Below are 15757 nucleotides of genomic sequence, written 5' to 3'. Positions count from 1 at the left end.
CCGCCAGTCGGCGCGCCCGCAGCTGCCGGTCCACCCCAGGCCGGGGCGGGCGGGGCTGGGCGCAGCCAGCCAGCGGCCGGGCCCGACCCTGCCTGCGACTTCCTGGAACAATAAGCTCCGGGCCCGAGCACTGTGGGCCGGCCCGGGACCTAGAGTGGCACCGCCGCGACCCCTCCCTCGGGCCCCCCGAGGTGGCCAGGGGCTGAGGCGTGACCCGGCCTGCCCCGGAGTGTTTGCAGGAGACGTCGGGGGAACAGCTCGAGCCCGCCGGGACCCTAGCCTCACTGCCCCGCCGCCCTCGAAGACCTGTCCTTCCGGAGCCCTGGAGACCGCAGGGGCACCAAGGGCCCCTCCCCCGGCCTCCCGGCTCTGAGGTAACGCAGTCGCCGTTCCTCCCTTGCCTCGCCTCTCCCCTTTATTCCTCCTTCTCGCTCTCTCTCCGCTTGCCTCTTCATCTCGCCCCCTCAACAAGAATGGAAACGGAGCCAGGGTCGGGTCTCGCTCTCAGGCCAAGCTCCCGGGGCGCCCCCTCCTCCCTCCCGCCGCTCGCTGCGTCTTCTGTCTTCCGCCCCCACCCCCAAATCTGCAAGGCTACCGCTCCCGTCTTCTGCCTGATTCTTAAGGCCTTGGAGGAAATGTCCTTTAAAAAAAAGTTATTAATCACTTTCCTGCAAAAAATGACAAGGTGGGATTAAGTAGGATAACTTGAAAGGGTTTTTAGTTGTTTTTGGAAGAAGCGAGAACGCGTTAAAACTGCTAGCTAAACTCTCAGGACGTTGAAGAGTTTATGGCAGTTGATCATTTTGAAATTGGGGGCTCAGGATCAGCTTTTTTGTGGGTTTTTTTCCCACTATAATTTGGAATTGGATTTTACCAGCACACAATTGGAGGAATGTGTTATGGACTGAATGTGTACCCCGCTTTGTGTACCCACCCCCTACAAATTCATATATTGAAATCCCAAGCCCCGAGGAGATGGTATTAGGAGGTAGGTTCTTTGGGAGGTGATGAGGTCGTGAGAGTGGAGCCCCATGAATGGGATTCGTGCCCTTATAAAAGCGGTCCCACTGAGCTCCTTCCGTGTCTGCCACGTGAGGATACGATGAGAAAGCGGCAGTCTGCAGCCCAGAAGAGAGCCCTAACTAGAACTCAGCCAGGGTGGCACCCTGGTCTTAGACTTCCAGCCTCCAGAACTGTGAGAAATAAATTTCTATTGTTTATAGCCACCCAGTCTATGGTATTCTGTTACAGCAGCCAAACTAAGTATTTGTCCTAATAACTGAAATGTGATCTAAGAGAGGAGACGTCCTTTACCAGCTCTTTTTTCTATGCTCTATGTCTGTGTGTATGGATGTATGTATTTATGCTGGCAGTGCCTATTAGTGTTTTATCATCAGAGTCACTTGGAGATTATTTTGGCAGTTTTTTGCTGGTACCTTTAGGCATAGCATCCAGGTCCAGGGCCCATTTGACTCCCTAGGTTCAAGTCTCCCATGACCCCTTCTCTACAGGCCATGAAGGTTACCTCATTTCTCTGTGCTTTTTCTCATTGTAGGATGAGAGTGTTAATGTGGACAAGTTCTCTCACTTTTGTGAGGATTCAATGACATGATATTTGTAAAACCTGAAACCTTCAATAAATGTCAGCACTTTTCTAAACATTATGGTGCAGTGGTTAAGAGCTACCTGGCGTTGTATACCAGCCCTTCCACTTTCTAGCTATGTGACATTGGGCATGGTTACTTTTCATGCTTCCAGTGCCTCATCTGTAAAATAGGGTTATTATCCACTACACATAGAATGTTGTGATTATTCAACTAAAATGTATGAAACTTGCTTGCACAATGCCTCTCACTGAGTAAGTATCCAGTAAGTCTTATCTTTCTGGCTTTGAGAGGATAGATTGGGGCCCTGTGCCTTAGATGCCACATAGGCCGTTGGGAGCCACCTGACATTGTACAGATAGGAAAAGACTTAATTTTAGGTGGAGGTGGCTGAAACAGTGTAAATATGTGACGAAAAGGCTCTAAACTGAAGTGAATGAGAAAAAGGCAGTCAGGTACAGATTTCCTATTTCCTTAATAACAAAGTAAGTAATGCTCTTACAGAAGGTGCAGCTGGTCTCTATAATACCTGATCTTAAGAGAGAGCATTAGTCTGTTTGGAACCCAATGCAGTAAGCATGTGGAGCTGTGGGGGTCAGTGGGAAATTCTAAGCCCCGAGCGTAAATAAATGAACCAAGTTTTTACAGGCAAGATTGTTGGAAGATTGAGTACTTATTAAATGTCATTATCTATTTTGGCACTAGGGGTTCTTTGTACACATGTTTTAAATTCAAAGTGAATGCAGCCTTGGGAACACATACTTAGGCCTGGCCTCTTGATCAAAGCTTTGGAAGAAGCTGGTCTTTAGCCTATAATTATTAGATACTGACTGTCTCCTACTTTCTTACATAAAGTCTTTTGCAAATTTGTTTGAAGGAAGAATGTCAAAAGTCCCAAGGTGAAACATAGTGTAAGAGGCATTCCATTCCTAGAGTGCTAAAAACCGTAGAAAACTTCATATTTGCTCCTGCCATTACTGCCTCCTGTTAGCCCACACCACCACCATCCCAGGGGACCGACCCCAGGGTAGCCAGCACATTGCCCACGTTTAGGCTCCAGGTACCTGGTAAAGGGGTGGGAAAAGGAAAAATGTAGTTGAGGGCCAGTGGAAGAGCACCAGTTGATCCCTTGAGCACATTCTCCAAAACTACTATTGGTAAACAAAATTTTTGAGGTATTATTTTGACAAGACTGTTCTTAGGACTGATACAACACCGGCAGTGAGGTGCCACTGGGTGGTGCCTTTTTTCAATGCGCCCAGGCCAGAGTTTTGCTGCCTCAAATGGGAACCTGGCTAAAGCTCTAGGAGAGAATGAAAAGGTCATTCCCCCTTGAACCACAGGTGGAGGTGAGTGGGAAAGCTACCCCTGCACACTTACTCTTGCCTCTTCCCATCCATTCTTCCTTCGGCAAATCCTTCCCCCAAGTGAGGATTGTCACAGGACTGGTTGTGCTCCTCAAGAGATGACAACTTAGAAGGGACAAGCAAGCCCCAGGGCTTCAGTCCTAGGACTCCTCAAAGTTCCTTGCTTTGCCAAGAGGGGACAGAGTTGACAGTGGCAACAAGCCCAGTGTAGGCAGTATGAGCACGGCAGTGTGGGACTCTATCTCTACTCATGTGCTCCCACAAACACCCTCACCTTGGCAGAGTCACACCCATTCCCGGTGCCTACAGCCTGTGTTTAATAATGGTCTACTGATGTATGAAAGGTTGAATTTAGTATCAGAGGCAGTTTGGGAATAAACCTGAATAATATACACAAGGCTGGGTTATATCAAGATCAAATGTTTGAAAGTTGAGGCTTGCCAGTACAAGGCTTATGAAGATCACAACAATTTGTAGACACTTAGTCAATTTCCTTGATTATTTAAATATTGTCTTGAATCTATTCCATGGTTAATGATCCTTATCATCAGTTCTTTTTTCCTCCAGTGTTCTTTTGAATAGAGGAATGAATAGTCTATGTTACATATTCCAAAAATGTATTTTTCTTCATTTGTTCTCTAGGAAACCAAAATTGACTGTTACTGTAATTGTATATTAACCATAAAATCGTGAATACAAACATGTCCATCCTAGCATTATAATAGAAACATGATTTGGGTATCTATAAGCTGTTATATACAATTTTTTGATGGTGATTCACTGATTAGTTTTAATAGATCAACACATTCTGTTTTAACTGAAACTAATTCCTTTCCATTAATTAAAAATATAATGAAAAAGATGGTTCTCAAAATAAAGTGTATTACTCTACAAATGAAAGACTTGGATCAAGTGGTTTAAGTGTGTATTTACTACTCTGAAGGATAGAAATATGTATAACCAACATCTTAGCATTTAGGGGGCATAAAATGCGATAATGTCTGAGAAAGTATCTAGTACATGTAAACTAATAGCCATGTAATAAAAATTAGTTACCTTATAAAGTTATATAGATACACGAGGCTCAACAGAATTGAAAGTTACTTTAGATTTAATTAGTATACAAAGGAAATGCAGCATGATTTAGAATAATGGTTATTTTAACTGTTCCACATAAATCTATTACACTCTTTGGCCTGGAATTTCTTGGGGGGGGGGGGGGAAGGTGTGATTACAATTGATTTTTATTCATGTTTTTTTTCTTCTTCTTATCCCCAAAGCCCCCCAGCAAACAGTTGTAATATCGTGGTTGTAGATCCTGCTGGTTCTGCCTCAGCTGGACGCCACCTCAGCATGGCTTGATGAGCAGTGCCAGGTCCACGCTCAGGATCCCAACCGGCGAAACCCTGGGCCTCCGAAGTGGCGTACACAAACTTAACCACTCGGCCACAGGGCCAGCCCCTCTGTGGAGCTTCTTATTGCATCTTCTCTTTCAGCCTCGTCTCTCCCAGCAGAGGATGAAACTGCTCAAGATTACCTCAGTTTTACAGGTGAATAAACCAAAGATCCCAGAGGTTAAGGTAATCTAGGGTTACATGACTAAGGAGTGGTAGAGCCAGTATTTGAACCTGGTTATCTGATATAAGACATTTTCAGACAAAAAAAATCTTGAGTTTACCAACAGAAAATAATCCCTGATGCAAGAAGGAATGTTGAGCAAAGAAATTAGTAAATAAGTGGTTGAAACTAAAAAATATTTACCATAGAAAGTAATAATAGTACATAATTTGTGTGGTTAATAAAGTAAACCAATATAGAACTAATATCCTGGGCAACAAAGTCATAATTTGGAAGTAGGATGGGTGGGGTGATGATTGGAGTTGAAGTTTTCCAAGATCCTTATCTTGTTTGGGAAAAGGGTGAAAATATTGATAAGCTTTACTCTTTTAAGTGTACAAGTTAAAATAACTTGGGTGACTACTAAAAGAGGATATAATTTCTGAATTAATAGAGGGAGAAAATAGAATTTAAAAAAGAGCAAGATGTGAAGATAGAGAAAAGAAACAAAGAAATAGTGAAACAAATAGAAATCCCAAGTAATAATATGGTAAAAAATAAATGTAGATATTTCAGTAATTGCAGTAAATGTAAGTGGAATAAACTCTCCAGTTTAAAAAAAAAAGAATGTAAAGTGGACAAGAAAGTAAAATCCAAATGTATGCTATTTTTGAGACATTCTTAAAACCAAGAACACAGAAAGCTTTAAAAGGATGGAAAAAATGCAATCTATATAGAAACTAAAATATAATAATGTACACCTGAAATTTACACAATGTTAAAACCCAATATGACCTCAATAAAAAAAATAAAAATAAATTTTTAAAAACTTCCTACAGTGCAATATTACAAATTAAATTAAAAGACTGGGGGAAATATTTACATAACAAAAAATTAGTTTAAAAAAAGGATGGGGCCCGCCTGGTGGCCCAGCAGTTAAGTGCACACATTCGGCTTTGGTGGCCTGCGGTTCACCGGTTCGGATCCCGGATGCAGACATGGCACTGCTTGGCAAGCCATGCTGTGGTAGGTGTCCCACATATAAAGTGGACGAAGTTGGGCACAGATGTTAGCTCAGGGCCAGTCTTCCTTAGCAAAAAGAGGAGGATTGGCAGCAGTTAGCTCAGGGCTAATCTTCAAAAAAAAAAGGATGGAAAAATATGTCAGGCTAATATGACAGTAGAAAGCTGGTCGAGCTATGTTAACATAAAACTAAAAATAAATAAAGGTTACTAAATATGATAGAAAGTTCAGGATCCTAGGACGTTGGAATTCTAAACATGTATGCACCTAATCACATATCTTTAAAATATAAAAAGCAAAATTTGACAATTGCAAGGAAAAATGGATAAATTTACCATGGTAGTGGAGATTTTGACACACCTCAAAATAATGGATAGATCTTGCAAATAAGAATCAGAAGATATGAGCAACATAATTAATAAGATTGAATTATTAGACATATATAAAGTGTTGCACTCAACAGAGGATTCACATCCATCTAATGCATGTGTAGAATGTTTATGAAAATTGCCCACATATAAATCCATGTAGTAATTCTCAACAAATTTCAAATGATTGATGTTATATAGATCACATTCTCTTACCACCATGCAATTAAGTTAGAAATCACTAACTGGGGGGAAAAACACATTTGGAACTCAAAAGCACGTTGGTAAATAACTCATTGGTCAGGAAAAAATCATAAAGGAATCACAACATAATTGGAACTAAAGAATAATGAAATAACTAAGTAGCAAAATTGTAGAAGATAGCCAAAGCAGTAATTAGAGGGAAATTTAGGTATTTAAATATTTACATTAGAGAAGAAAAAGACAAAACCATCAAATTACATATCAAACTTAAGAACTAAAGTAGAAGAAATAATAAAGATGAAAGTACAAAATTAATGAAAGAAAGAAAAGGCATACAATGGAAAAGATGCACAAAGCCAAGAATTGGTTCTTTTAAAAGTCTGTTGACCAACTTCTGGTAAATTAGAGAAAAAATATAAGATACAAATAAGGAATGAAAAGAGGGACAAAACTGTGGAAACTGAAGAAATTATAAAATTAACAAAAAAATGAACAATTTGATGCTGATAAATTTGAATACTTAGATCAACTTAGACAACTTTTTAGACAATACAAATTAGCAAAATTGACTCAGTGAGAAATAGAAAACCTGTTTGGTCCTAGAACCATTAAAAAATGAATCAGTAGTCAATTTTCCCTCAAAAAAAGGGAGGGAGGAAGAGATAGATGGATGGAAGGACAAACAGACCCAGACAGTCAAGGACAGGACAAGAAAGGTAAATTATAAGCTCTTCTCATTCTTGAATAGCAATGCAATAATCTTGAACAAAATGCTATTAAAGCAAATCCAGCAATTTGTTAAAAATGTAAAAATCATGATCAAGTTGAGTTTATTTCAGGAATGAAAGTTTGGGTTTAATACTGCAAATTTTTCATGTAATTCACCATATTAACAAATTATGATGGTATGGTAGACAGAATAATAGCTCCCAAAGATGTCCACTCCCTACTCCCTAGAACCTGTATGTTACTTTACATGGCAAAAGGGACTGTGATGGGACTGAGTTATAGACCTTGGGATGGGGAGGTTATCCTGGATTATGCGGGCCCAATCAAATCACAAATCCTTAAAAATGGAAGAGGAAGGCAAAGGAGTTGGTCAGAGAGATGCAGAAGGACAAAGACGAGGACTCAACCTCCCTGTTGCTGGATGGAAGGAAATGGAAGGATGAGGGAAAGGGGCCATGAGCCAAGGAATGTGGCAGCCTCTATAAGGTGGGAATGATCCTCACTCAGATGATATGATTGTTTACTGAGAAAACCCAAAATAATTTCCAGAATATTTAGGATTAAAGACAATTTTTTGAGTTCGCCAGATAAAAACATCAACTGTATTTCCATAGTCCAGCCAGGAGTTAGAAGGTAGAAAGTGCAAATAAATAAAACATACAATTTACAAAACAACGTCAACACCAAAATGTTGGAGCTAGGTTATCCCATTGGTTATTCATCTGGAAAGAAAGTAGAAATGGATCCTTACTTCATTTTTTACCTAAAAGTCAATTCCAGATGGATTAAAGACTTCAATATAAAAGGCGAAACTTGAAAAGGTTTAGAATAAATATAGAATAATACACTATCTTTGGCACATGCCCTTGTGATAAGGGAAATGTTCTTAAAATTCAAAGTGCAAACCAAATAAGGCAAAATTCAACTCCCTTGAAACTTTGTCATCAAAAAACAGAAAGTGAAAGGAAAAATCGTAAACTGGAAGGAAAGATCTGCAACACACGTAACTAACAACAACAACAAAGTATCTAGAGCTATGCTGTCCAGTACAGTAGCTACTAATCGCATGTGGTTGTTGAGTACTTAAAAGTGTAGGTAGGCCAAATTAAGATGTGCTGTAAGTATAAAATACACACCAGATTTTAAAGAGTTAGTACAAAAAGATTTTTAGTGATTATCTGTTGAAATGCTATCTTGGTTAAGTAAATTGTATTATTAAGTAAAAAATATTATTAAAATTCATTTTGCCTGTTTCTTTTCACTTTTTTAAATGGGGCTACTAGAACATGTTAAATTACATTTGTGACCTGCATTTTATTTCTGTTGGACAGCACTGATCTAAAATATATAAAGAACTCATGCGAATTAATAGAAAAAGACAACCTAATTTTTTAAATTGACATATCACAGAAGAGGAAAAATTAATGGCCAAGAAACACGAAAAGATGTTTCAGGGAAATCAGGCACAATACACAGATGGTGGGAGTGTTAATTGGAAAACAATTTGGCATTACCTAGTAAAGTTGAATATGGGCATACCCTACAATCCAACAGTTACACTCTTAGATATGCAAACTAAACAAACTCTTGCACGTTTACACCAAAGGCCATGTTCAGGAATGTTCATAGCAGTATTGGCAAATGTCCATCAACTGTAGTATATATCGTGGATGATTAAACAACACTGAAAATGAATGAGCTTTTCAGCTACACTTATCAAAATGGTTAAATCTCAGGAACATAATACTGAGCAGGAAAAAAGGGTGTGAAAGAATATGTCATTTTTTTCTACTTATATGAAGTTTTACAAGTCAAACAACGGATTGTGTAGGGAATTAAATGTGGCAAAACTCAAGAAAGCAAGGGAAAAGTAAAGAAAAAATTCAGGATAATTTTTTTTCTAAAGGAGGAAAGGGATCATATGGGGCACACGGGAGGCTTCAGAGAACAGGTAAAGTTCTATTAAACTGGGTGGTAAGTGTATAGATATTTGTTTTACTGTTATTTTGTCTACCCTATGCATGATTAATGTTTATTTGCTATTTAATGAAAACTGTGTGCATGTATCCTTTGACCCAGCAAATTCTGTTTCTGAAATTCTAGTTCATAGAAATAAAAGCACTTGTACGTAGACTAAATGTACAGAGGTATTAATTGTATCATTATTTGTATTGAGGGAGATAAAGTGAATGCTCATAAATAAGGGAGTGGATGAATACATTTTGGAATGTCCATACAAGGAATATTACACTGTCATTAAAAAGAATGAATTTTCACTATACGAGGTGTTCTGGAGGAATTTTCACAAGGTTTTAGGTTTGTTGAGTGGGAAACCAGCAAGATGCTTAGACTTACACGTAAACGTACATATATATGCATATGTTTATTTGATTTTATGAGTATGGAGAGAGGAGCAGATATATACCATTTAGTTGGATTATCTTGATTTGGGCGTTGGGAGGAATGAAGGAAGGAGGAAGTGAGAGAAAAAAAAATAAGGAAAATGTACTACCACCACACCCCAGTAAATATATTGTGATCCCATGTATATATATACATATAAAACTACAGATGTTTGTATATGTTTAGAGATCCATTAAGAAATTAGAAGGAAAAAAAGAGTTGAATCTGTATCTACTGACTTACAGGGATGTCAATTGAAAAAAGTAAGTTCCACAGTAATATGTAGTTGGAGTCTATTTCAGTTAAACCAAAAGCCATATATATGCATATTAATCTAAGTGCTTGTGTAAGTATATCTGAACAATGAAAAAGGTGCAGAGAGATACACACTAGTCTGTGAATATTGCTGATGGTTTGGATGTGGGGAGTGAGAGAAAGAAAGAAATCAAAGAGGAATCCTAAATTTTTTACCTCCGCAACTGGGCAATTGGTGGAGACTGGAGGAGAAATAGATTAAGGGGATGTGGGATTAATAATTCTGCTTTGAACATATTAAGGCAGAGAATGCTGCTAGACATTCAAATGGAGATATCAAGTGAGCAGTTCAAAATACCAGTCAGGAATTTAGAGGAATGCTCATAAGGAGATATAGATTTTGGAGTCCTTAGTATACAAGTGATATTTAAAGCTATAGGACTGCATGAGATCACCTAGGGAGAAAATATAACTAGAGAAAAGGGCAGATAAGAGGACAGGGCAGGGCCCAGGATTGAGCATTTGGGAAGATTAGTATTTACAGGTCATAAAGAATGATAAGCCAGCAAAAGGACAAAGGTGAGGTTAAAAAGAAACGAGAGTGTGGTCTCATGGAAGCTGTGAGAATAAAGCTTTTAAATGAATGAACAAATTTAGAAGCGATATGCTTCCCAATCTCAGCTACATTATCAGATTTGTCAATTATCAATTGCTGCATAATAAACACTGTGGGTTAAAACAAAAAGAGTCGTTTATTGTGCTCACAAATTTTCAGTCTGATCAGGACTCAAGCAGGGAAAGATTGTCTCTGTGCCACATGGCATCAGCTGGGAGAGCTTTACTGAGAGCTAGCAGACTCGTTTCCAAGGTGGCTCACCCATGTTGCTGGCCGGTTGATGCAGGCTGTTAGCTAGCAGCTTCGCCAGGGGTTAGACCAAGGTCCTTAGTTCTTCCTACTGGGCCTCTTCTTGTGGCTGGGCTTTCTCATAGTATAGTGGCTGTTTCTCATAGTGAACCTCCCAGGAAAGAAAGCCAAGTGAAAGCTGTTTGCCTTTTATGACCTAGCCTTAGAAGTCACATAGCATTTACTTCCATGTACTGTATTAGTTGAAGCAGTCACAAGGTCCACCTGAGTTCAAGGAGAGGGACCATAACTCCACCTCTTTATCAGGGAAGTGGCAAAGTTCTGAAAGAGCACTTTGGATGGGAAATATTGTTTGCGGAAAATATCTACACAGTTCTGGTCAGACATAACAGCTAAAAAGAGAAGCCTAGAGATGTCTGCACAGATGGGTACCAAATTTATTGACAGAATATATTAGAAAGAAATATTGCAACCAAATGTATAAGAATCACATTTAATGCAGCACCTCAAAGAGAGTTCTGTGCAATAAATATTTCATAATTGGAGGGGAAAAGCCTGTGTATAAGATGAGGCATAGATTAAGCAGATTATTTGATGTTAAGTAACAAAGACCACTTAAGATTATTATTAATATTAACATTATTATTTAAATGTTTATTTTAGTATGTCCATATAAAAGGATCTTTTTTGAAAATTCATATTTAGTATTATTCTTGGCTATTTCGTTTAAAGTTCAATTTTTAAATGAAATAAAGAAAAAGTAGACAGTGCATGATGTTCTTGGAAAAATGAAAATTCCCAAACAGATCAAGGAGAATCAGGTTGGATAACCACAGAAGATATAAAAGATAGTCAAATATCTATGCCTAAAAAATATGCCAACCTGCTGCATTAGAGAAGAAAAATTCATATGATTATCTCAAAAAACGTAAAAAACATGAATGAAGTTTAACGCTCATTACTGATAAGTACCCCTAGTCAACTAGGGATAGAAGAAAACTTTAATATGAAAATGTTTTTTAGAAAATTAAGCAAACATCATAGTTAATGATAGAACATTGGGAACTTTCCCATTAAAAGTAGAAACAAGTATACTGTTAGACAGTATTGTACTAGACTGCCTACCAGATCAATTAATTAAAACCTATAAATAGGAAGAGGAAAATATTACACATTTTCCACAAACAATATGATCTATCTAAGAAATTTAAGAAAATCAGCTGGCAAACTATTAGCCCTGATAAAAGTTTGACATCAGTGTGTTCGGATATAAGATTGCCTATTTTTAAAAATTGTTTCTGGAGTCTCATGACCATTCTAAAGTTAGCTGGTTCACTAGAATGATTCACAAGACTCAATAGCAGGTTACGCTCACCGCTAAGGCTTAATACGGTAAAAGATACAGAGTAAGAGCAACAGAACAAACACATGCATTGAGTGAAGTCTGGAGAAGTCAGACAGGCTTCCAAGTCTTTCCTCTCCTACAGCCACACAGGGTACACTCTTTCTAGCAGCAAACTACACAGACACATGAAATGTCTGTGCCCAAGAGAAAGCATTTGACAAGATACAGCATCCATTTATGATAAAAACTCTAAATAAAATGGGTATAGAAGGAAAATACCTCAACATAATAAAGGCCATATATGACAAACCCACAGCAAATATAATTCTCAATGAAGAAAAACTGAAAGCCATCCCTCTAAGAACAAGAACCAGACAAGGTTGCCCACTGTCACCACTCTTATTTAACATAGTATCGGAAGTCCTAGCCAGAGCAATCAGGCAAGAAAAAGAAATAAAAGGGATCCACATTGGAAAAGAAGAAGTGAAACTGTCACTCTTTGCAGACAACATGATTTTATATCTAGAAAACCCTAAAGAGTCCACTAAAAAACTTTTAGGAATAATAAAGGAATACAGTCAAGTTGCGGGATACAAAATCAATGTACAAAAATCGGTTGCGTTTCTATACACTAATAACGAAGTAGCAAAAAGAAATTAAGAATACATCCCATTTACAATTGCAGCAAAAAGAATGAAATACCTAGGAATAAACAACCAAACGGTGAAAGATCTGTACACCGAAAACTATAAAACGTTGAAAGAAATTGAAGAAGACACAAAGAATTGGAAAGATATTCCGTGCTCCTGGATTGGAAGAATTAACATCGTTAAAATGTCCATACTTCCTAAAGTAATCTATAGATTCAACACAATCCCTATCAAAGTTCCAACGACATTTTTACTGAAATAGAACAAAGAATCCTAAAATTTATATGGAACAACAAAAGACCCCGAATAGCCAAAGGATTCCTGAGAAAAAAGAACAAAGCTGGAGGCATCACACTCCCTGATTTCAAATTATACTACAAAGCCATAGTAACCAAAGCAGCATGGTACTGGCACAAAAACAGACACACAGGTCAATGGAACAAAATTGAGAGCCCAGAAGTAAACCCACACGTTTATGGACAGCTAATATTCAACAAGGGAGACAAGAGCATGCGATGGAGAAAGGAGAGTCTCTTCAATAAGTGGTTTTGGGAAAACTGGACAGCCACATGCAAAAGAATGAAAGTAGACCATTCCCTTACACCATGTACAAAAATCAACTGAAAGTGGATTAAAGACTTGAATGTAAGACCCGCAACTATGAGACTTCTAGAAGAAAACATAGGCAGTACGCTCTATGACATTGGTCTGAGCAGCATATTTTCAAGTCCCATGTCTGACTGGGCAAGGCAAACAAAAGAAAAAATGAACAAATGGGACTACATCAAACTAAAAAGCTTCTGCACAGCAAAGGAAACCATCAACAAAACAAAAAGACAACCTAAAAATTGGGAGAAGATATTTGCAAACCATATATCAGATAAGGGGTTAATATCCAAAATATACAAAGAACTCATACAGCTCAACAACTAAAAACCAACAATCCAATTAGAAAATGGGCAAAAGATCTGAACAGAGATTTCTCCAAAGAAGATATACAGATGGCCAACAGGCATATGAAAAGATGCTCAACATCCTTAGCTATCAGGGAAATGCAAATCAAAACTACGATGAGGTACCACCTCACTCCGATCAGAACGGCTATAATTAACAAGACAGGAAACAACAAATGTTGGAAAGGATGTGGAGAGAAGGGAACCCTTGTTCACTGCTGGTGGCAGTGCAAACTGGTACAGCCACTATGGAAAGCAGTATGGAGTATCCTCAGGAAATTAAGGATAGATCTACCACATGATCCAGCTATTCCACTGCTGGGTATTTATCCAAAGAACTTGAAAACACAAAGGCGTAAAGATGCTTGCACCCCTATGTTCATTGCGGCATTATACACAATAGCCAAGACATGGAAGCAACCTAGGTGCCCATCAAGGGACGAATGGATAAAGAAGATGTGCTGTTTATACACAATGGACTACTACTCAGCCATAAGAAATGACGAAATCCGGCCATTTGTGACACCATGGATGGACCTTGAGGGTATTATGCTGAGTGAAAGAAGTCAGAGGGAGAAAGTCAAATACCATATGATCTCACTCATAAGTAGAAGATAAAAACGACAAAAAAAAAAAAAGGAACACATAGCATTAGAGATTGGACTGGTGGTTATCATTAGGGAAGGAGGGAGGGGGGAGGGCAAAAGAGGTGATTAGGCTCACATGTGAGGGGATGAACTATAATTAGTGTTCGGGTGGTGAACATGATGTAATGTATACAGAATTCGAAATATGTACATCCGAAAAAAATAAAGATTAAAAAAAAAATAAGAAATGTCTCTGCCCAAGGAAACCCACTCTGATCCAAGGGTCTGAAGCTTTTATCAGAGATTAGTCATGTAGGCAACTGTTCTGGCTATATGACCATCCATGGCAACTGAAACTCAGGACCCTAACAGTGAAATGAAGCACATTATCAATCTTGGTGTTTGTGCACAACAAACCTGATAAACTGGTAGAGCATCATCCATTGTTCTGGGCATATAAAACATTGTCAGTAACATAAAGAACAGTCTGAAGCCCGTATTCCCAGTGGTTGGCTGAGAGTTAACAGGGTTCCAGACTCCCCAAGAGGCATGCAAAGATTGAGCAACCAGACCTGCACTATTAACTCTTTCCTCACAAATATGAACAGCTTTCCTTAGTATTAACCAATTTTAAAATGTAATAAAAAGAAAATCCCATTCATAATGGCAACAAAACTTATAAACTTAATAAGAAATAAGCAAATCCTGTAGTAAGAAAACTGGAGAGTAAAGTGTTAAGAGATGGGGAAATGTGTGTTGTACCTAGACAGAAAGACAATGTTGACTTCTGGTTCCAGATGAAGATGGAGTAACACACATTCCTCCACTAAGAGCAGCTTAAAAACCTGGACATTATGCATAAAATAAACCAAAATGACTCTGAAGGCTTACTGGCTTAGGACCTTGGGACCACAGAATGACACAGTGGTGAGATACCTTGTTTTTCTCTTTTTGCCTCATATACTCTAGACTGGGTGCTGGAGAAGCTGGCAACCAAGAAAGGCCAACGGGAGTATACCGAAAAAGCCCCCCAAAAGCCTCTCTCTAGCCAATGGCCCAAGAAAGGGGCAAACTAGCAAGAGAGAAAACTTTTAGACAGTAACTGCCCAGCCCTGCCAAACAATATAGAACAAAACCATGGTCCCTCCCTACTCCTGTCAGCAAAGCCTCAGGGGTGGGGAGCCTAGAGTTCCACTCCCACCCAGTTGTAATGTGGCACCCCTCCTCACCTCCAGAGAGGTAGGATCAGAGAAGACTGAATGGGAAGTTGGGATTTTTCAACTCTGCCTGCTGGTATTGAGGCCTCTACATTGTCAGTGGAGGCCATATGGGAATCCTAGACTTCTACTCCAAACCAACAGTAAAAAGGTACCCCTCCTTTCAGTAGCAGAGGAGGCTGAGTGTGAACATGAAATTTTTACCACCATCCAGCAATAATGAGGCCTCCCCTACCATGCTATAATTGCAGGACCTAACAAGATACCCTTCCTCCTCCCAACTAAGGTGGTGTCAGGCATAGTGGGAGGCCAGAAATCCCACTTCCATCCGACAGGAACAAGACCCTGCTCCCCTCTGGAGTGTCAAAAAAGGTCAAATGGAAAACCTAGAATTTAACCCCCACCTGGCAGTAAGGAGGTGGCACTCCATTCCCTTCTGGCACAGTGTCAGACAGAGCCTGCTAAAATAGAAGATTTACATAAGATCCAGAGTCTAGTAACACTCTACATGTCCAGAATACAGTTTTTTTAAAAATCTCTCATCATGCCAAAAACTAGGAAAATTTTGATTTGAGTGATAAAATACAATTAAAAGTGCTGACATCAAGATGATTCAGATGTCAGAATTAT

The 15757-nt window shown here is 38.9% G+C and overlaps 1 long non-coding RNA gene across 1 annotated transcript; it reads left to right on the top strand.

Annotated features, from left to right (window-relative positions):
- The first annotated feature begins 112 nt into the window (after positions 1-112).
- Positions 113-13205, top strand: LOC111768346 (uncharacterized). The gene is made up of 3 exons (XR_002800622.2): positions 113-374; positions 4252-4521; positions 12406-13205. It is a non-coding gene; the product is annotated as an uncharacterized lncRNA (long non-coding RNA).
- The last annotated feature ends 2552 nt before the right edge of the window (positions 13206-15757 follow it).

This window comes from Equus caballus, chromosome 16 (assembly GCF_041296265.1).
Source record: "Equus caballus isolate H_3958 breed thoroughbred chromosome 16, TB-T2T, whole genome shotgun sequence".
Lineage (NCBI taxonomy): Eukaryota > Metazoa > Chordata > Mammalia > Perissodactyla > Equidae > Equus > Equus caballus.
Note: the sequence above shows the minus strand (reverse complement) of the source record. Positions and strands in the feature narration are given on the sequence as shown.